The 21,015-nt window shown below is 38.1% G+C and overlaps 1 non-coding gene across 1 annotated transcript; it reads left to right on the top strand.

Moving 5' to 3' along the window:
* The first annotated feature begins 279 nt into the window (after positions 1 to 279).
* On the top strand, positions 280 to 386 carry LOC141623994 (small nucleolar RNA R71). The gene has a single exon (XR_012533807.1). It is a non-coding gene; the product is annotated as a small nucleolar RNA R71 (small nucleolar RNA).
* Positions 387 to 21,015: the final 20,629 nt, after the last annotated feature.

The raw sequence follows: 21,015 nt of genomic DNA, 5'->3' as shown, positions 1-21,015 counted from the left end.
AATTTAGCCATAGCCTTTTCAAACTTCAAGTTAATGGTATCAATATGAGCACTAAGTTGAACACCCAATTGAGTAATAGAGTCCACTTCAAGCTTTCCTCCTCTAGTAGCCTTGCGAGGTCTACTATATTGTGAATTATGGACCGCCATTTCCTCAATCTTGTTCCAAGTTTGATTATCGTCAACTTCGGTGAACATACCATTTGATCCCATGTTGAGAATGTTTCTTGAGTCTTCATAAAGACCATTCCAAAATTGTTGTACCAAGAACCACTCGCTAAGTCCATGATGAGGACATGAGCGACAAATTCCTTTGAACCACTCCCAAGCTTCATACAAAGATTCTTCATCCCTTTGCTTAAAACCCGTAATTTGAGCTCTTAGCATGTTAGTCTTTTCCGGAGGGTAGAATTTTTTGTAGAAAGCTAGAGCCAACTTCTTCCAAGAGTCACCTGTAAGAGTAGCCTTATCAAGGCTTTTCAACCATTGTTTTGCGGTGCCAGTTAGAGAAAAAGGAAATAAGACCCATCGAATTTGGTCTTCAGTCACACCGGTTTGTGAAATCGCATCACAATAGTCACAAAAAGTCTCCATGTGAGAGTGAGGGTCTTCACTAGGCATTCCCCCAAATTGGCTTCTTCCGACTAATTGGATAAATGCGGATTTAGCAATGAAATTTCCGGTTAAGTGTTGTGGTGTGGGAGTACCATTGGGTAGGTTCTCCTCGGTTGGTACGGAATGTGATGAAAATTTAGGCATTGTGGGTTGATTTTGTGATTGATTGGGTGTTAGGTTCTCCTCACCTTCTCTTGCAAAAGGGTTGATGAACTCTATAGTATTTGGTTGAATATCTACAACCTCACCAATACCTCTCAAAGTACCTCTAGCAAGTCTTCTATTGTTTGTTAAAGTCTTTTCAATTTCGTGATCAATGGGTAACAAGTTACCTTGTGATCTTTTAGACATGCAAAATATCAAACAACTCGAAAACAATTAGAACAAACCTTGAGGAGTTTTACTTCCCCAAGGCAAAGAAAGACACAACTAATAACAATCTAAGAAAATCAAATCAAGTTAACACCGTCCCCGGCAACGGCGCCATTTTTGGTCGGACTCACTTGGAGCTTAATTTTCGGTTACTTGTCGTTAGGAGCACCTAGACCAAAACAATATTTATAACTTCACAAACAACTCTACTATTAGTAAAGAGGCAAGTAAAGGTAGGATCCCAAGGGACGGGTATTGATGTAGGATTTTCAATTGCAAGTAGCGGTGTCTAGGGGTGTCACAATTTGGATTGAGATGAGAAGATCACTAAACTAAATAGCAATAAAAGTAAACAAGCAAGATGATTAAAATGAGATGTAAACAATTGATTAAAAGCACTAGGGTGTCATGGGGTAATAGGGGATTCATGGGAATTGATCATACAAACATATTCTCAAATTATAAGCAAGCAATTATTGTTGTGATGGATCGAATTGGTTTATATCTTACAATCCTAGGAAGGTTTGGGTCCCGGAGCCGAATCGATTAGATTGTACAACACCTACAAGTCGACTTAATCCTCTCTACTCAACTATATGCATGGTCTAATGAGACTCGAGTTGGTTTATGTCTTACAAGTCTCATTAAAAAGGTAAGTGATGGGTAAAAAATGCAAGGATTCATAGGCTCGCATTTCATCAAACATAACATGTGCATAAGTTGAGATCACAACAAGCAAGCAAATAAACTATGAAAACATATTAAATTAAGCATGAATCATCTCCCATGTTGGTTTCCCCTAATTACCCATTAACCCTAGTTAATGAAACTACTCACTCATTATCAAGTTTAACATGTTAACAAGGTTGTCAATCACATTAACAAAGCAAAACATGATGAACAAGTAAGAAAGATTAATAATAATTAAAAAGGGATTAAGATAATTATACCTACTAATGATTCCAAAATAAAGCTAAGAATAATAGAAGTACTTGATGAATGATTGGATGGTTGTCAATCTCCCAATAATAACCCAAATAATCTTCAATTACCCAAAATAAAAGATGAAAAAAAGAGAAATTAAGGAAATGAGATTTGTATTAATATTTGATTAGAAGTTGATTACAAGGTTAAGAAGAGATTAGAATTATATAAACTACACTAAGGATTGATAAGAAGAACATGATTATCTAATTAGACTAATGGGGTATTTATAGTGGGGATTAGGTACACAAATTAGGGTTTACTAAGGGCTTAAATGACGATTAAGTCCTTGAGGAATCGCTCCTCTCAGAAAAGATGTGAGTCTCCTTTTTCCCGGTCTTCCATAAATATGCACATCTTTCACGGAGGGAAGAAAGCACGTGTGGGCCTGTAAGAGAATCCGAGCGTCCAAGGGGTCGAGACGGGCGAATTTCGTGGTGGTTGGACGGGCGCATTGGTACGCTGGATGAGCGGATTGTAGCGTTGTTGGACGGGCGTCCCTCTGGCAAAGCCGCTCGGATTCCTGAAGTGTTGGACGGGTGTCTTGCCTGGTTGGACGGGCGGATTATGTTCCACCCTTCTTTTCTTCTTTTCTTCCTCTCTTCTTCCAATAATCTTCCGGGATTTAGTCGGGGATGCAAGGATTTCTTCATCATTGCCCATCTACTATAATATGTACAAAGGCCTTCTAGTCTTGTCTTCTTTTTGATGCTTGGTCATTAGATTCGATCAATTTAACTCTATTTTGCCATGAAAATGCAAGGTTTGCACTCTCCTACCAAAGGAAACAAAACCTCAAAGAATATTCAAAACAAAGGACTAAAGATAGTAAATGACCCAAATATGCACTAAAAAGCATAGGAACGAGGCTAATTTGGGGACTAAATGTTCTTAAATAATGGTCACATCACCTACCTTGTCAACCAAGTTTAGATTAATTTTTGTGGTATTTTACTATTGATCCGAATTTGGTTTATATTGCATTACTTGGAGTTGATAATTTATGGAGAAAGGAGGATTATATATATGAAAAAAAAAATTGAAAATTAAAAGAAAAAAGAAAAACGTGAAGAAAAGAAAAAAACAGAAAAAGGAAAAGAAAAAGAAAAAATGTGAAGAAAGAAAAAAAAAACGAAAGAGTTTGATTGAATGACGGTTTTTGCTCCTATATTCTTATTCTATATCTTATGAGAAGTACTACTTTGGTTAGTAAGTTTTATGCCAACTAAGGGCATTTGTGCTTATTTCTAATGGTTTTGAAGCGGATGTTGTCGTTTGGTTTTGTTAGGTAGCTAGCTTGACCTATTACCCCACATATCCAAAATGTTTTGCCTTTTGTTACAAGGTTGCCTAACTTTCCCATAACTTTTTTGAGCCCTCGGCGGTGACGGACTGTATTCGGTTCGAATGTATGTATGGTAGTTAAAATTGTCTATCATATTGGCTGCAAGCATGTTTATGTGGGTCGCAGTTTAGGTGAGCGACTATTTTTTTTCTCTTCTTACATTCATATGCTTACCCTTTTCTTGATGAGAGAAGATTGACCCGTGAAAGTCCATTTTAAGAGGTCTTGCAAGGTCGATGGTTCAGCTTTATTATAGACATCCCATAACTCAATTGCATTTGATAGTTTTTACTATAAGTGTTAGTTTGCTTGCATTAAATTGGTTTGAGTGGGCATTTGTAGCTGGCTCTGAGTTTTCTTTTTTTGTTCCATTAGTTTTGTTGGTTTGGGGAGGTTTAATGCGTGCATTTTATATAGTCTTTCTAAGCCTTATTTGCACGCATTTCTATGCATTTTGTGTAGTGTTTAGCTACAAATGTCCCCCGAATAGTCTACTTTGGTTTGTCTTGTATTATTTGTAGGTATGAACCGGAGAGGAGCATAACCAAGCTTAATACATGTCCCTATACATGCATTTAGGAGATGAGTTGAGTCGGAGCTTGGAGACTACTATTTTGAGATGCGCATAGAAGTAAGGAAGCTTAGCGGACAAAGGAAGAGCTTCATATTACTAGTGACTACTTTCAAGAGCTATATGTCGAGTTATACAAATGATAATCTGATGATTACAATTGGATATGAAATCTTATCTTCTTAACTTTCCAACGCCACCGAAAACGCTTGATTTTCCCAAGTGACGAAGAAATGGCGGCCGTTTGAAGTTCAGTGCGCAAAGCAAGGAATTACGCGCTCGAAACCACTCGATCGAGTACTATAGTGCTCGATCGAGTACTTAATTTCCTCGATCGAGAGGTGCCTTTTTGATAGTGCTCGATCGAGTACTTAATGTCCTCGATCGAGAGGTTTTTGCTAGGAGTTATTCGATCGAGGAGTTCTAATATCCTCGATCGAGTACTTTTCTATCTGACGCAAGATTTTAATATCTTGTCATCGTATCTTAGGAAAATAAAAATCTCTCCTATAAATAGGAGAGACTTAATTAGTTTTTGGGGAGTTCTTTTCACTCTTTCATACTGTAAAACATTACTTTTGCTGTTTCAATATTTCCGGATCTCGTTTGTGTAATCTTTCTCCTATTCTCTTTCTATTTTATCTAATTCTCCTTTACACATCTTTTTCTACCATGTTTGTTCTTTCTTTATCTTTTGTTCTCATTTTATTCATACTTTTGCGTAGCTAATTCTTTAATGCTATGATTAGGGGAACCATGGTAGTAAAACGGTGATGCGATAATTTGGTTTAGGAGGTTTTCTTGTGAGAATTGATTCGTTAGCAATATAACTGTAATTATTAGGTTGAATGCATGCAACTGAAGTAACTAAACTGGTTAAGTTCAGACCTAGATCGAGAGATTGGAATGAATAGACCTGTTATGAAAAATAGACTACACTAATGAGGGCGAGAGCTAAGTTAGTAGTATTTTAGGGCGGATAGAGGACCGAGAGGACCTTTCCACTGCCCTTCTCACATCAGATCGACTGACCTATCTTTAGCTGATTTGTGTAATATCATGGTGAACCGACATCCTGACATCTCTTTCTCTATATTGTTGTTTCCTTATTTGCTTTAATTCAGTTCTTTAGTTTAGTTTAAACAACTCAAACCCCCCGTTTTGTGACCAAAGATAGACCAGAATAACGAGTAGATAGTGACCGCCTCCATGTGGATACGATACCCGACTTGCCTCTGCTGCATTAGTTAGAGCCTGTTGGTTTTATTTTTGATAAGGGTGCGACAGCCGTGTCAAGCGTTCTCAGAAAGTCTCCCTGTTCTAAAACGTCAAGTTCGCTCGGCGGTTCTCGGATAGTCCTGCTCTTCATCTAAGGTATGATTTCTTCTTATGCCTGGCGAGCCTCCTCACGTAGTCTAATAGACTTTAAACGACCCTCCCCGATTGTAACACCCCCATACACCAAGGTGCCTTACCAAGAGCACCTAATGCATGGAAGTGCTACCATCTCGGTTATCCAAGGCAATGTATATCAAAGGGACAATAAAAGAACATACTTTATTATATAAGTTTAAAGCGATACATAGCCAAAATCCAAAACTGTTAAAAGAGATACAACTGTTCCAAATTCCAAAACCAATTAAAAGATATGTAAAGTTCGATAACACAGCGGAAGACTCTAAAAGACTCGTAGTGACTCAATCCCAGCTATCCCTCGCGCATCCATCTCATACCTGCTGAATAACTGCTCACCATCCCCGAATGGATCACCACAGTTTTTAAAACAATTAAACGGAGTCAGTTACTGATGACACAATATAAGATAAAGCAATATCAACAATACATACAATCCTCCAACACTGTCACTTCACCAATCACCTAACTAGCCTGAAGGTCTAATCCTGCCAGATTACGGCCGCAACCAGTAATCCACACCGCTAGTGGGTGACTACAGCCGATCCCACCTAAGCCCCGCTCATCAATACTGAGCGCAAACCCATGTTCCTTAATGTGAACCTCCCCTCTTGTGGCGGGTTCCACAAGGGGCAAATCAAGGGCGTGAAGCCACTCCCGCAAGTAACTCCACTCAGTCGAGGGTGCACCTCGCGAGCCATAGACAAACAACAACAACCAACTACCACATTAACAATTACTAATTCAATACGATATAGATCAATAACATCAATCAACCACCAACATTCAACCAACCATCTAATATACATGTAACCAATAACTGAGTAGGAAATCCTACCTGGAAAAGCAATCACCAATATCGTCACAATCAGCAAATCAGAAACGTTCCTCTACGAAATCGCCTCCTACTAGTCACACAATCATACAATCAACATCTAAACCAACAATACACCCAAAACCCCCAATCTATCCAATTAGGGCTTAAACCAAAATCAACAAAACAACATAAAAACCATACTAGGATCCTACCCACAACGCGACATCTCAACCCTGTAAAGAACTGTAGATTCCGATGACACAAGCCTTGGGATTTGATAGCAATGAGAGAGATGAGAAGCAACGTAATTTGTTTTTATCTTTGTGAAAGTTAAAGCAGGGTAAAAGTGAAAAGAAATTGACGGATTATGTTTTTATATCATTCTCACGTTGCTATCAAAACCCGGCAAAACAACCCGTAAAACCGACTTACTCGATCGAGTGTCCCCTACTCGATCGAGTACCCATCAGACAGAACACTGTTTCGTAACCAAAATTCACTTACTCGACAGAGTAAGCCCTACTCGATAGAGTGCCCAACAGTACAAAAAACCGTAGTATTACAGTCTTCCCTCCTTAAAAATGAACTTCGTCCCCGAAGTTCAAACCCATACTCAAAAACAAACATACTAACTCAACCACGACACAACAACGCAACAAAAACTCAAAACAAAACCCCAACCAGAACTCATGCCGACTCAAAACAACCACTAACTGTACAAAAACCAAAATAAAACCATACCAAAACCTTATGCGATCATCTCCTACCCCCCCTAAAAGAAACATGGTTACGTCCCCGTAGCCACACATACCTGATCAAAAAGAGACGGACACCGCTCCTTCATAGCCTCTTACGCCTCCCAAGTAGCTTCCTCAACCTCATGATTAGACCATAAAACCTTGATTAACACCGTTTCCCCGGACCTAGTTTTACGAACCTTGCAATCAAGAATCTGTTTTGGCACCTCAAGATAAAACAAGGATTTATCCAACTCAATGTTCTCCACCTTTAATACATGGGAAGGATCACTCACATAATTCCGTAACTTTGACACATGGAACACATTATGCACCCGCTCCAAAGCTAGTGGTAACGCTAACCGATAAGCAACCTCTCCCACACGACCCAAAATCTCAGACGGTCCAATGAACTTCTGGCTTAACTTCCCTTTCTTACCAAAACTCATAACCCCACGCATCGGTGACACTTTCAAAAGAACCTTATCCGCAACCTAAAACTCGATGTCTTGACGATGTAAGTCTGCATAGCTCTTTTGTCGATCCTACGCCGCTTTCATATTTTGCCGAATCACTTTAACTTGTTCTATCATCTCCTGAACCATGTATGGTCAAAAAACCACTGCCTCAGCTCTATCATCCCAGCAAATCAGACTCCTACATCTCCTCCCATACAAAGCCTTAAACGGAGCCATCCTAATACTCGTGTGGTAGCTGTTGTTGTAAGAAAACTCGATCAAATCCAACCTTTCTTCCCAACTACCACCAAACTCCATCACACGAGCTTTCAACATATCCTCCAAAGTCTTGATAGTTATGTTTGTCTTCCCATCTTTTGCAGGATGAAACGCAATACTCATCATCAAGGTAGTTCCCATCATCTCCTGCAACTCTTGCCAAAACAGAGAAATAAACCTCGCATCTCGATCTAACACAATGTCCTTTGGGACTCCATGTAACCTCACCACATGCTTCCTGTACCCATAGCAAACTGAACCTTACTCCATGTATCTTTCATGGGAATAAAGTGAGCTGACTTAGTCAAACGGTCAATGATCACCCATATCATGTTATTACCCTGTTGGCTCCTCGGTAAACCCACTATAAAATCCATGGAGATAGACTCCCATTTTCACTCAGGTACATTAAGAGACTGAATCTTACCTTATCGTCATCGCAGCTCTCCCTTAACCCTATGACATGTCAAACATCGAGCCACGAACTCATTTGTTTCCCTTTTCATCCCATGGCACCAGAAAGTCTTCTTCAGATCTCTATAAACTTGTCACAACCGAGATACACTGAATATGGTGTGCAATGAGCCTCTGTCATGATTATTTTTTTCAACTCCTCGTCCCTAGGTACACACCATCTCCCATAAAACCGAACACTCCCATCTTAATGAATAGAGAACCGAGACACTGTCCCCTTCTCTACTCCAGCTCTCCACTCTTGAATCGTAGAATCAAGAGCCTGCTTCGTGCGAATATCTATATAAAGATCCGGCTCCACTGTCAAGTCTCCTCTAGCATCCCCTTTTTGTATCACATGTATCCCCATCTTTCCCATTTTATCTCTTAACCTCATCAAAGGCATAGCTGTGCATAAGGAATGCACACTCTTCCTCCTGAACGCATCAGCCACAACATTTGCTTTCCCTTCATGGTATATGATATCCATGTCATAGTCCCCTATAAGCTTCATCCACCTCCTTTTGCTCATCTTCAGCTCCTCTTGAGTAAACATGTACTTCAGACTCTTGTGATCTAAAAACACCTTAATGGTCGTCCCATAAAGATAGTGCCTCCAAATCCTGAGAGCAAACACAACTGCACCCAACTCTAGATCATGTGTCGGATAGTTCTCCTCATAAGGCTTCAATTGCCTAGAAGCATAAGCAATGACTTTCCCGTTCTGCATCAGCACACAACCCAACCCGTTCTTTGAAGCATCTGTATACACCTCAAAGTTCTCACACCCTTTAGGTAACGCTAAGACTGGAGCTGTGGTCAAACGTTCCTTTAATTTTTGGAACGCCGTCTCACAAAATTCATCCCATCGAAACCTGTTCTCTTTCCTCATCAACGATGTCATAGGTCTGCCGATCTTCGAAAAGTCTATCACGAACCGACGATAGTACCCTGCCAATCCCAGGAAACTCCTGATCTCTGCCACATTCTTTGGTGCTTCCCACTTAGACACTGCCTCTACCTTGGTAGGATCCACAGCTACACCCTCTTTAGAAATCACATGCCCCAAAAAGGCAACTTTCTCAAGCCAGAACTCACACTTAGACAACTTTTTATACAGCTGGTTGTCGCGCAGATTTTGCAACACCAACCTCAAGTGCTCCTCATGCTCCTCCTTAGTCTTGGAATAGACTAAGATATCATCTATGAACACCGCCACAAACCGATCCAAAAACTGACTGAAGACCTGGTTCATCAAATCAATAAACACTGCCAGTGTATTAGACAACCCAAACGGCATCACCACATACCCATAGTGGCCATACCTCAATCGAAAAGCTGTCTTTGGTATGTCTTCATCCCGAATCCTTACTTGATGGTACCCTGATCTCAGATCAATCTTCAAAAAGACTTATGTCCCACTCAACTGGTAAAACAGATCATCTATCCTTGGCAAAGGATACTTGTTCTTCACTGTAACACTGTTCAGCTCCCTGTAGTCGATACACAACCTCAAGCTCCCATCTTTCTTTTTCACAAACAAAACTAGTGCTCCCCACAGTGAAACACTAGGTCTAATGTATCCCTTATCTATCAAATCATCCAACTGCTTCTTCATCTCTACTAACTCTTTAGGACCCATGTGGTACAAGGCCTTAGAGATTGGTCCCATCCCTAGTTTCAACTCGACACTGAAATCTATATCCCTCTTCGATGGAAAATCTGGTATCTACTCCGAAAAAACATGTGCAAACTCCCCCACCACTGGTATCTCATCTGCTGTCGGCCCAATCTTACTATGATCTTTCACATGGCATATAATCAAGGGACACCCCTTCCTCGGGTAAGACTTCAAGGTCATTGCTACAATCAATTTGACTTTGGGTTTGACGACAAACCCACGATAAGACACACTAACTCCCTTAGGACCTCTCAAAGAGACTCTCTTTTGGTGACAATCTATTCTAGCCTTGTACTTACCCAACCAATCCATACCAACTATCATCTTAAAACCATCCATAGGAAATTCTAACAAATATACTGGAAGATCAACCTGCCCAACTATCATGGATACACCCTTATATAACCTCCCATAAGACACTGACTCACCTTACGGTATAAAATCCTCATATTTTTTAGACTCAAACTCTCTCAAACCCAAAAGCTTAGCATGACTTGACGATACAAAAGAGTGTGACGCCCCCGAATCAAACAAAACAAAGGTAGAAACATCATTAACAAGAAAGGCACCAACGATCACGTGTGCATCATCCCTCAACAACTTTCTTATCCATCATGGATAACTTGCCACTGGTCTTTTGTCCACCTCCCTGAACTATACTCGCTGAAGTAGATGGCTTGGCAGCTGACCCCTGATTGTTGTTAGCAGCCGGTTTCTGATATGAATTACCGCCATTGCGGTTCGACCCACCGTTGTTGTTACCATGCCCTCCTTGGTTATTCCATGACCCAGCCGGTTGGTTGCTAGCATAGCTCTCAGCCGGACCCTGGTAAAAGCTCCCCAGCGATAGCCTCTGAAAACCTCTCCTCCAGGCACTCGTACACCCATGATTCTTGTGGCCCATACCACCACAGTTGAAACAGGAGATACTCCATCTGCTACTGCTACGACTATGACCATGCCCATAAGAAGCTCCACCACTGAAACCCGATCCCGATGAGTAAGCTCTTGCCTGGTTATGATTACCCCTCTTATAGCTAGACTGACCGCCACCCTCACTCTCAGCCTTTCTCTTTTCAGGACCTCTCTCCTTGTTCTCTTTGGCCATCTCGACCCATCTCTCAGCTCTCCATGCCCTCTCATAAACTTCCTTAACATCTGTAAGAACTCCAATCGGTAACTTCTCCATTATCTGATAGGTCAACCCCTTCTAAAACATAAGTGCCAAGTTCTCCTGACTCAGCCCCATGTCCTCTGCATACCTTGAATTCTCATTAAACTTGTGGTAGTACTCAGCCACAGTCTTATCCAAAGTCATCTTGAAAGAATCAAACTCCTCCCTCATCTTACTTCGAACATGTTCTGGAACAAACTCCTAGCGCATAGCTCTCTTAAACTCCACCCATGGTATAGCTGACTTTCCCTGCTTCAGATAGAGATCTAGGGCACTCTCCCTTACCTTATCCCATTATTCCCCTATAGCATCCCTCAAGTAGAACGCATCTTATTCCACTTTGAAGTCCTCGGGACAGTGAACCACTCCCAAGATGTTCGCCATCTCCCTATGCCAATTGTCGAGCAAAATTGGCGCACCAGTACCCATATACTCCTTTGGGTTGAAGCGGGATATCGTAGTGCTCATCTTGGCAAAGTTTACCTCGGCATTTTTATCTTTCCCAAATCTATTTAGGGCCTCGGTAAGCGCATCTTGATGCTTAAGCATCTTGGCAATATCATCTACACTCATCTCTTGCGCCCTAACGTACATAGCAGATCTCTTTAGCGACATATCTTTGAGCTATAAGAGGAAAAATAAACGTAAGTACATAGCCTATGGCTCAAAGCATATACGACCTGTAAAACACTTACTCGATCTAGTAACTATACCCACTCGATCGAGTAGAGGTCACTCGATCGAGTTGCCCACCTACTCGATCGAGTAACTCAACTCCAAAACCTGACCAGAATGTACACAAAAACGCACTTGATCGAGTCACATACGTACTCGATCGAGTACTCCTCTTACTCGATCGAGTTGCACAAAACAGCTGCAACTGCTCAACTTTGCTATATACCCACTCGATCGAGTTGTGTCTACTCGATCGAGTCCACCCTACTCGATCGAGTTACCCCCACTTGATCGAGTCATGCTGACTTTCTAACTACCCGCATGCCTTTAACTTAATAGCTTTTCACAACAAAAAATATACGTATACAACAAACACATCATCCCTATTCACATGCTACTATTATGCCACATTATAAACCATGTATCATGCAACATGTTTATTTAGAACATTTTATCATATATATCTAGTTAACCTTTTTCCACCACATTCCATTCCACCACAATCATTCATTCAACATATGCATATGACATACTCATCCAACATATTCAATTGAATATTACTAAACACATAGTGATCCCATGACACCCTAAAGTGACCAGTTCAAAGTTTTAGGGCGAGTTCACGACATTAGGACGTCTCTCAAAACTTTGCATTAGCTCCTAATAACTCCTACCCAGGTTAATTTTAGTTTGACTCTCTAGGTTCATTAGATTCATTAGTTACAGGTTCTAAAATCGTCGCTCTGATACCACTTTGTAACACCCCCATACACTAAGGTGTCTTACCAAGACCACCTAATGCATGGAACTGCTACGATCTCGGTTAGCCAAGGCAATGTATATCAAAAGGACCATAAAAGAACGTACTTTATTATATAAGTTTAAAGTGATACTTAGCCAAAATCCAAAACTGTTAAAAGAGATACAACTGTTCTAAATTCCAAAACCAACTAAAAGAAATGTAAAGTTCGATAACACAGCGGAAGACTCTAAAATACTTGTGGTGACTCAATCCCAGCTATCTCTCGCGCATCCATCTCATACCTGCTCAATAACTGCTCACCATCCCCGAATGCATCACCACAGTTTTTAAAACAATTAAACGGAGTCAGTTACTTATTACACAATATAAGATAAAGCAATATCAACAATATATACAATCCTCCAACACCGTCACATAACCAATCACCTGGCTAGCCTGAAGGTCTAGTCCTGCCAGATTACGGCCGCAACCAGTAATCCACACCGCCAGTGGGGGGGCCGCAGCCATTCCCACCTAAGCCCCGCTCATCAATACCAAGCGTAAACCCATGTTCCTTAATGTGCACATCCCTTATTGAGTCGGATTCCACAAGGGGCGAATCAAGGGCGTGAAGCCACTCCCACAAGTGACTCCACTCAGTCGAGGGCGCACCTCGCGAACCTCAGACAAACAACAACAACCAACTACCACATTAACAATTACCAATTCAATACGATATAGATCAATAACATCAATCAACCACCAAAAATCAAGCAACCATCTAATACACATGTAACCAATAACTGAGTATGAAATCCTACCTGGAAAAGCAATCACCAATATCGTCACAATCAGTGAATCAGAAACGTTCCTCTACGAAATCACCTCCTATCAATCACACAACCATTCAATCAACATCTAAATCAACAATACACCCAAAACCCCCAATCTACCCAACTAGGGCTTAAACCAAAATCAACAAAACAACATAAAAACCATACTAGGATCTTACCCACAACGCGACGGTCTCAAAGACGTAAAAAACTCTGGATTTTGACGACACAAGCCTTGGGATTTGATAGCAAAGAGAGAGATGAGAAGCAACGTAACTTGTTTTTATCTTTATGAAAGTTAAAGCACGATAAAAGTGAAAAGAAACTGACGGATTATGTTTTTATATCATTCTTACGTTTCTATCAAAACCCGGCAAAAGAACTCGTAAAACCGACTTACTCGATCGAGTAAGTGACTTACTCGATCGAGGGCCCCCTACTCGATCGAGTACCCATCAGACAGAACACTGTTTCGTAACCAAAAATCACTTACTCGATAGAGTAAACCCTACTCGATAGAGTACCCAACAGTACAAAAAACCATAGTATTACACCGATAGTCGACAGACTCTAAAATGTTCCCGACGACAGTTCCTTGGTTCAGACCCCTTGGGCCGCCTCGCGTCGCCATAGTCTTCAGGTTGTAATCTTCGATTGACCTGGAGGCTATACATTGACTTTTGCCTTTTATAAGTCTCAGTCAAAGTGGGGGCTCTGTAGACACCTCGTTTCTGCACCTCCTGCCAACCACCCAGTCATGATTGGGCCGCATGTTTAATTACGCGGAGCGATTTATGACATTTTTTAAGCTCGTCGACATGTGATAGCTCAAACAGTCGAGTCAACTTCATGGTCATCATCTACGCGCCAATACCGTCGTTTTGACAGTAATTAGAGTTTATTTGGAGTCCGGGTCAAAAACCGCTTCCATTTTCTAAACCGTCTTAAACCCGAGTCGGAATATTCTTGAATTTTCCTGAGTAATATTCCTAAATTTTATCTATTATTATGAAAATATCTACCTTGTGGAATAAGGAAGCCTGCATCTTCCCTAATTCCTAAAACTAACCGCGGAAATCTTTATTGCTGAGGAGGAAACTGCCCAAGAGAGAATACAGCAGGTACTGCACCTCTTGGAAAGGTCGCAGTTCCTGCTGCACCTCTTCCTAGGATGCTTTTTCTCCAGTTTCCATATTTCCTCCGGATTTCTTTCTTTATCCTACTTTTTCCATAATTCCTCCGTGTGATTAGTATAAATAGAGGCCTCCGCCTCACATATTATTCACGCGAGTATGCGCTCTTCTCTTCTCCCTTTGCATTCTAAGACCGCGCTCTTGCTTTTCGACGCCTACGTGCTTGATATACTAACCCACATAAGCTCGGATCATTCTGAGTACCAGTCACGTTTGCATGACCTACCAATTTGACAACTACCCTTTAATCAATTCAATCAATTTGTTCCAAGTCTTCTTAAGAGGGCACTTTCATATTATATCTAGTCGAGCAATCACTATTTCGACAACTTAGTTAATCTCGCTTCATCAAACATGTAAGTCCGAGGGTGTAAATCTTAATTTTATTTTATTTTGTATTAATTAATGTACGAGTTTATATCACAAGTACCCTTAAAACCGTTTTCAAAACCCTTCTTTCAAATCTATTATACAAAACAGCAGTGAAAGATGTCCTAGAAGAAACGCATCAGCAGATGTGCCTCCTGGAAGGATCGTAACATTTGTTCGGTCTCTTCCGGGGGTTGCCTTTCTGCTGCTGCCTTTCTTCTTCTTCCTCGAGTATCTGTTCTTTCATTGTCTTTCTTTTTCTCTTCTTATTTTTTCCAAAATTCTTATATTTTCAGTTTGTAATTTGCTTTTGTTAATGCTTTTCAATTATTTTCGACCTAAATCCTTTATAACCAATATTTTCGGGTTTTCGTCATTAAATTCGAACCTAGATTTAAGAGGCTCGATTTGTTCATATTGAAAGGATACTATACCCTCAAATTAAACTCTTTAATTTTGTATCTAATTACTCATTAATAAAATATGATGATCTTATGCATGCATAACAAAATATAAATAGATAAGTAAAGAAAATGTTCCTTACATTGATAAAATCGGTTTATAAGGGCATAAGTAAGAACACCTTTCTGACTTGTTCTTGAGCTCAAAATAAATGGATGATCCCCTTGTCTCAATATTGTGAGAACCTCCTTTCAATTGCACCAAGACAAACCCTTAATTCTAATTTATATATTAACTAGATATATGAAATTAGAGACCTTAAAATTCATCTTATTATTATTTCTATTACTACATTTAGTAATCTAAATATAAGATTTTGAACAATTTTATTTTCTTTTCTAAAACTTAATTTTAGAGAGAAAAAGGGAGACGAGTAAGAAGTGAGAATGTGTAAGAATAAATGACTAGAAAAATAAGAACAATTCTTATTATTTTAGGGGAGGAAAAGCGGTGTGTGGGGGAGGGGGGGGGGGGGGGGGGGTGTGCATGCCATTTTACTTTTGCAATTTTGTTCTTCTCAAAACAAGCTAGAGTGTAGTTTAGGTTTTGAAGGTAATGATTGCGTTTACCATTAAAAAGAATCTTAACCATTTCACCCAAACTACCCATAAAACCGGTGCCCCTAGTTTAAATGGAGTCCATTTTATTTTTGTCAATTTGTCAATTTTGTCATATAATGTGAGACATGTGACATATAACCTGTTATTAATAATATAAATACATATTTAACTATTAAATATCATTATATATTAATTTAATTATATATAACAATTGACTAGTAATTCACAAATACAAGTATATAAAATGGTCCATGTTAATATAATCAACAACATATTGCAATTATAAATAACCGTTCATTCTTAATTTAATTGTTTCATAAAACAAAGTTTTAGTAATATAATATCTTAATTACTAAAACGAATCTCATTTAATCGAATTACAAAAAGATTCATATTCTTACTCACATATGTAAATTGTTCAATTTTAAGGAATTAATTAATCTGTATCATTATACAATTAATTAATTTATGTATTAAGGGAATTGTCCTTTAGGTGTGACCTTAAGGGATCAACTGATCACCACCGTCAAATGACAGTAATGTCAAACTCTAGTCAGCCAATCATTATTGATTAATGTTGATCAATTGACGTGTAAAAATGAATCATCCCTTTTTGTATTCTTATCATGAGTTTTAATAATGTGATCGCACTATTGTTGAGGGCACATACTCCAACAATCTCTCACTTGTCCGAGACAAATGTGCGTCACCAATTCTCTTGTCCTATTACAATCTCTCACTCAATGCAAGGTGTCTTGCAGGTCGTTCTTGCAAGTGATCATATCTAGAGTGGTTTCCTCGATCTGCAGAGTAACGGTCTGACCATAATTATCTACCGTAGATACCTTCTGAGCGTGGCCATGCATTTTCAGTTCACTACTCCTCAAGTGGCCCTCAGATTTTTAAATAACCCTAACAGGGGGGTGAACAAATCCTATCTCACTATTCCCTTTGTTTAGCCACAGCTCATCATGACCCAATAGATACCCGTTTGACCTCATTTATGAAAGTCGTAGAGCATAACTCAAAGTCACTCAGAAACTGTGCCAACTTGGGCGAACACTCTTTAGTCTAAGAATTGACTCAAACGAATACTATAGTAGCTCTTGGCACGACCAGGCTATATATGCATTACCAGAACTCTGCAAACGGTCACTGCCCGACAGAGAGTCCCATACAGTCTGCCTATGTGATAAACTAGTCATCTCTTATGACTCTATGCCACTTGAACTTGCCATCAATCGCATCACACTCTAGTTAGTTCGAGACGTCACCTCATATAAGTGTTTAGGGGCTAATACTATGTTAATCTAGTTCACTTAAATAGGGTTCAATATCGTCTCGTCAACCTATTTGGAAAACAAAGTATTATAGGAAAAGAGTTTTGAATAAAACTCAAACGATGAATGTATTATCACATATGTAAAATTGATACTATATCAATTACTACATAATCTAGAATCCATACTTAATATTGTATACATCCATACATCTCAACTCAATTGAAATGGCATGACTTATCATGCTAAGCGTATTAGAAGGCTTTGGTTAGTAAGTCTTAGCAACACATTGCACTTTCCCTAACCTTACTATGTAATTTTTCCCTTTGTTATGTATAATCTTTATAATAAGACTTTTGAGTACGTGTCTAAATCCAATCTAGACATAGGATTTCGAGCCTTGAATAGCTCCCACTGATCTCACAGTGAGTAGGGATAGGACCTTCGGTTATTGGAACGAACTACCATAGTTCATCCAATTTATAAAATTGAATCCTTATATCATCTCTTCCTTCTTGCATAACTCATTACTGTAAGTGTACTTAATTTCCCTTGGTTATATCTCATTTGTTCAACTGCCTAGGATGTTTCTAGCAGATATCCTCCTTAAATAATATAGTCAAGATGGTTCTCTAACCATCCTTATGTGTTTATAATATGGTATTTGTGTAACTCCTTGCATACAAATCCATTAATTATTTATACACACTTATCCTCTCTTATCTATCACTGTAGATTTGGATGCTAAAGATGTCTTGCATTTATTCCTAGTCTCCCAATCTCTTCTTCACGGAAGAGGGTATTGGCCCGTCATTCTCAATGAATAATATGTTATCTACATATGAGACATAGAAGACATATCATTAGTGCTTCTTGAGTACTAATGGATAGACTATATGGCTATATAGTGACTTTCGCTTAAATTCGATGTATAACCTTTCGTCATACTCTAAGTATAAGAATTATAAGAATGGCGATACATCTTAGCTTAATGAATTAATCCCGCAGCGGAAGCAAGTGGATTCAATTTCTACTTGTTAAATACCTTTGAACTTGTCTAGACTCTTATCAATATAAGAATATTCATTTAACGTCAATTCCTCTTAGAACTATCTTTATAGGTCTGGATACCTTAGAGATATATTATTCCTCGCCTAAGTCTTTCATCATTCACAATGATCAATATGTCCATTACATATAAGACTATTAATACCACATTACTCCCACTAAACTCCATGTATAAACAGAACTACTCGACAATTCGAGACAGGTTTATCACATGATCAAAACATACCATTCAACTCCTTAACTTCTACTTCAGATTTCTTCTTAAGTTTGTATTCTACCATAGAATAGTCGCGATTTACAAAACTCATGCAAGATGATTTTAAAATCCAACTATATCAAATCACATCCAAATACAATAAAGCGTTGTTGTTGCGTGCAAAACCCTTTGCCACCAACCAACCAAGCTAAATAAACATTTTCTTGTTTATGCTTGCTTCGGACTTTTGCGGAGTTGAAACTAGATAAAACATCTTAATAAGGTACAGGTTTGTTATTTTCAAAAATAACATGATTCCTGTCTACTTAGATTTCGAAGAAATATTTACTGATTTTGACCAAGAAGGAACATCTTCCCACGTCTAATTCTCAGTTTGTGGCTCTTGAACATTTTCTCCCACTCTGACTATAAGAAATGATCCTCTTTTCTCTAATAGATAGCATCACGAGCCACAAACCCTTTCTTCTCGTGAATATGTAGGAAGAGAGACCACATGTTCACTATCGAAACAAGCTACAATTTAGGTACCATGCCTAAGAATATCTCATATGAAATGTAGATGATTTATTTAATTATGTTTTGATTTAGTGGAATAAATAAATACTAGACAAATTGTGATAGAAACTACTTCCAACTTTATAGTAAAGATTCAATTATATCGTATAGGATTCTTTGTCACTTTCTAATATTATAAAGGTGACCTTGTGATACCATATCACTCTTTTTGGTGTATATAAAAGTCTTCACTTTATTGTACCCTATTTTAACAACGTACTAATACTTTGGTTTTATAATCTCTAGGTTTTGATACTTTTAAACATTCATTGAACTTGTTCAAAGAAACTCTCATCTTACCTCATTAAGTTGATACCAAGTATCTCCCTAGCTCGTTGGTAGAAGAGATGAATAAGTAATAACCTTTTCTGATTGAAATTATATTCGACCATATACTTCAAAGTGTAAATAGGGCGATATCTTGCTCTACTCATAATCCTTCTCTAGAAAGAAGTCATGAATTAATCTTGCTTTGAATACAAGATTCATACACGCCAAGAGATTCCCAATCAAATGGTTTGGGACACTAGTCAAAACTAGTTTCTAAATGCAATTTTCAATCAAGAATTGAGAAATGATTGGGGTCACCAACTTGAGTCTTATATATATATATATATATATATATATGTATATATATATATATATATGTATATATATATATATGTATATATATATATATGTATATATATATATATGTATATATATATATGTATATATATATATATGTATATATATATATATATATATATATATATACATATACATATATATATATATACATATATATATATATGACATTTATTTTTAGTTTGAATATAATTACCTTGATTTGTATGGTTTCACCATAAACTAAATCGTGGTATATAAGGGCACAACGCTTGTTTTAATTACACAATAGTGAAACCCTTTGCGTTTTTCTACAAAAACTTGAATTATATTCTTATTTAGACTTAGTGTACATCATAACAATTATTGAGGTACAATTCTAAATACAAAAATAAAATGAATACACTATAACACTTATATGTATGAAATGGCAACTACCCTAGTTCCATTCATGTAAATTTCTGAATTTATTCTTGCTAATCGTCGAACGATTATTCAATGTTAGGATTCTAAGGATTTACAACACCCTCGGATTGTGTTATGAACACATCCTCCTTCAAATACCCATTTAGAAAGGTGGTTTTGACATCCTTTTGCCATATTTCATAATCATGAAATGTGGCAATTTCTAACATGATTCACGGTTTTGTATCAAATACTCATGACGTGATAATTTGCAAGAATGCAAGGTCAATGTCATTGATATTCAAGAAGGAATATGTTGGAGTCACACAACCAACTTTCTTGATCTTTACTTATTTGGGGTTTGTATCTAATTTAGTGTCTAACACTTTCTCTTACGAGCCTAGTTCTATCCTTAACAATTAAGATAGGTACTTACTTCTTATTGCTCCCACTAACTTTAAGAATTTCCATTTGATGAAGACTTATCTTCATATAAATTCCTAGGTAGTTAATCCTTCACAAGGGTTACCTTTATTGTGGTATTTGGTTAATCAAAATTTCTAACAAATTAATTTACCAATTCTACATTGTCATGTTCTTAACAACTTAAGTGCTTGATGACAAGTGTTTAGGTTGAGCAATAAGATTTTTAAACCATGGATGAATAGAAGATATTATCAAAACATATTTTGACTAATCATTACCTCTAGTCATATTTCTTCACAAGAAATCATACATAGGCATGTTAGGAATTTTAAGATGCTAATCTTATATGACATAAGACAACTCCTATCGAGTTCTATGGAATAGAACGATTCCTATGAAACTAGTCCATGCCCTATTTAAACGGTTCATTTGAGGTTTTAGAAAGAGATTATACTTGTCATTAGTAATAGTAATTTAGCGGAGACTCATGTTATAATTGAATGATATCGTATATGAGTAGGAGCGATGATAAAGAACAATATAAAACAACGAAATAATGGGAAAAGAAACATACATCGTTAATACATGAAAACATTTTAGCATGTTTTTAACATTTATATAATGACCTCCACCCAATTATATAAATGATTCTGAGATCCAAATCCATATTAACTCGGGCACGGGAAACCGATACATCCCTCACTAATATGACTCGGTGGGTTAACT

Source organism: Silene latifolia, chromosome X, assembly GCF_048544455.1.
Source record: "Silene latifolia isolate original U9 population chromosome X, ASM4854445v1, whole genome shotgun sequence".
Lineage (NCBI taxonomy): Eukaryota > Viridiplantae > Streptophyta > Magnoliopsida > Caryophyllales > Caryophyllaceae > Silene > Silene latifolia.
Note: the sequence above shows the minus strand (reverse complement) of the source record. Positions and strands in the feature narration are given on the sequence as shown.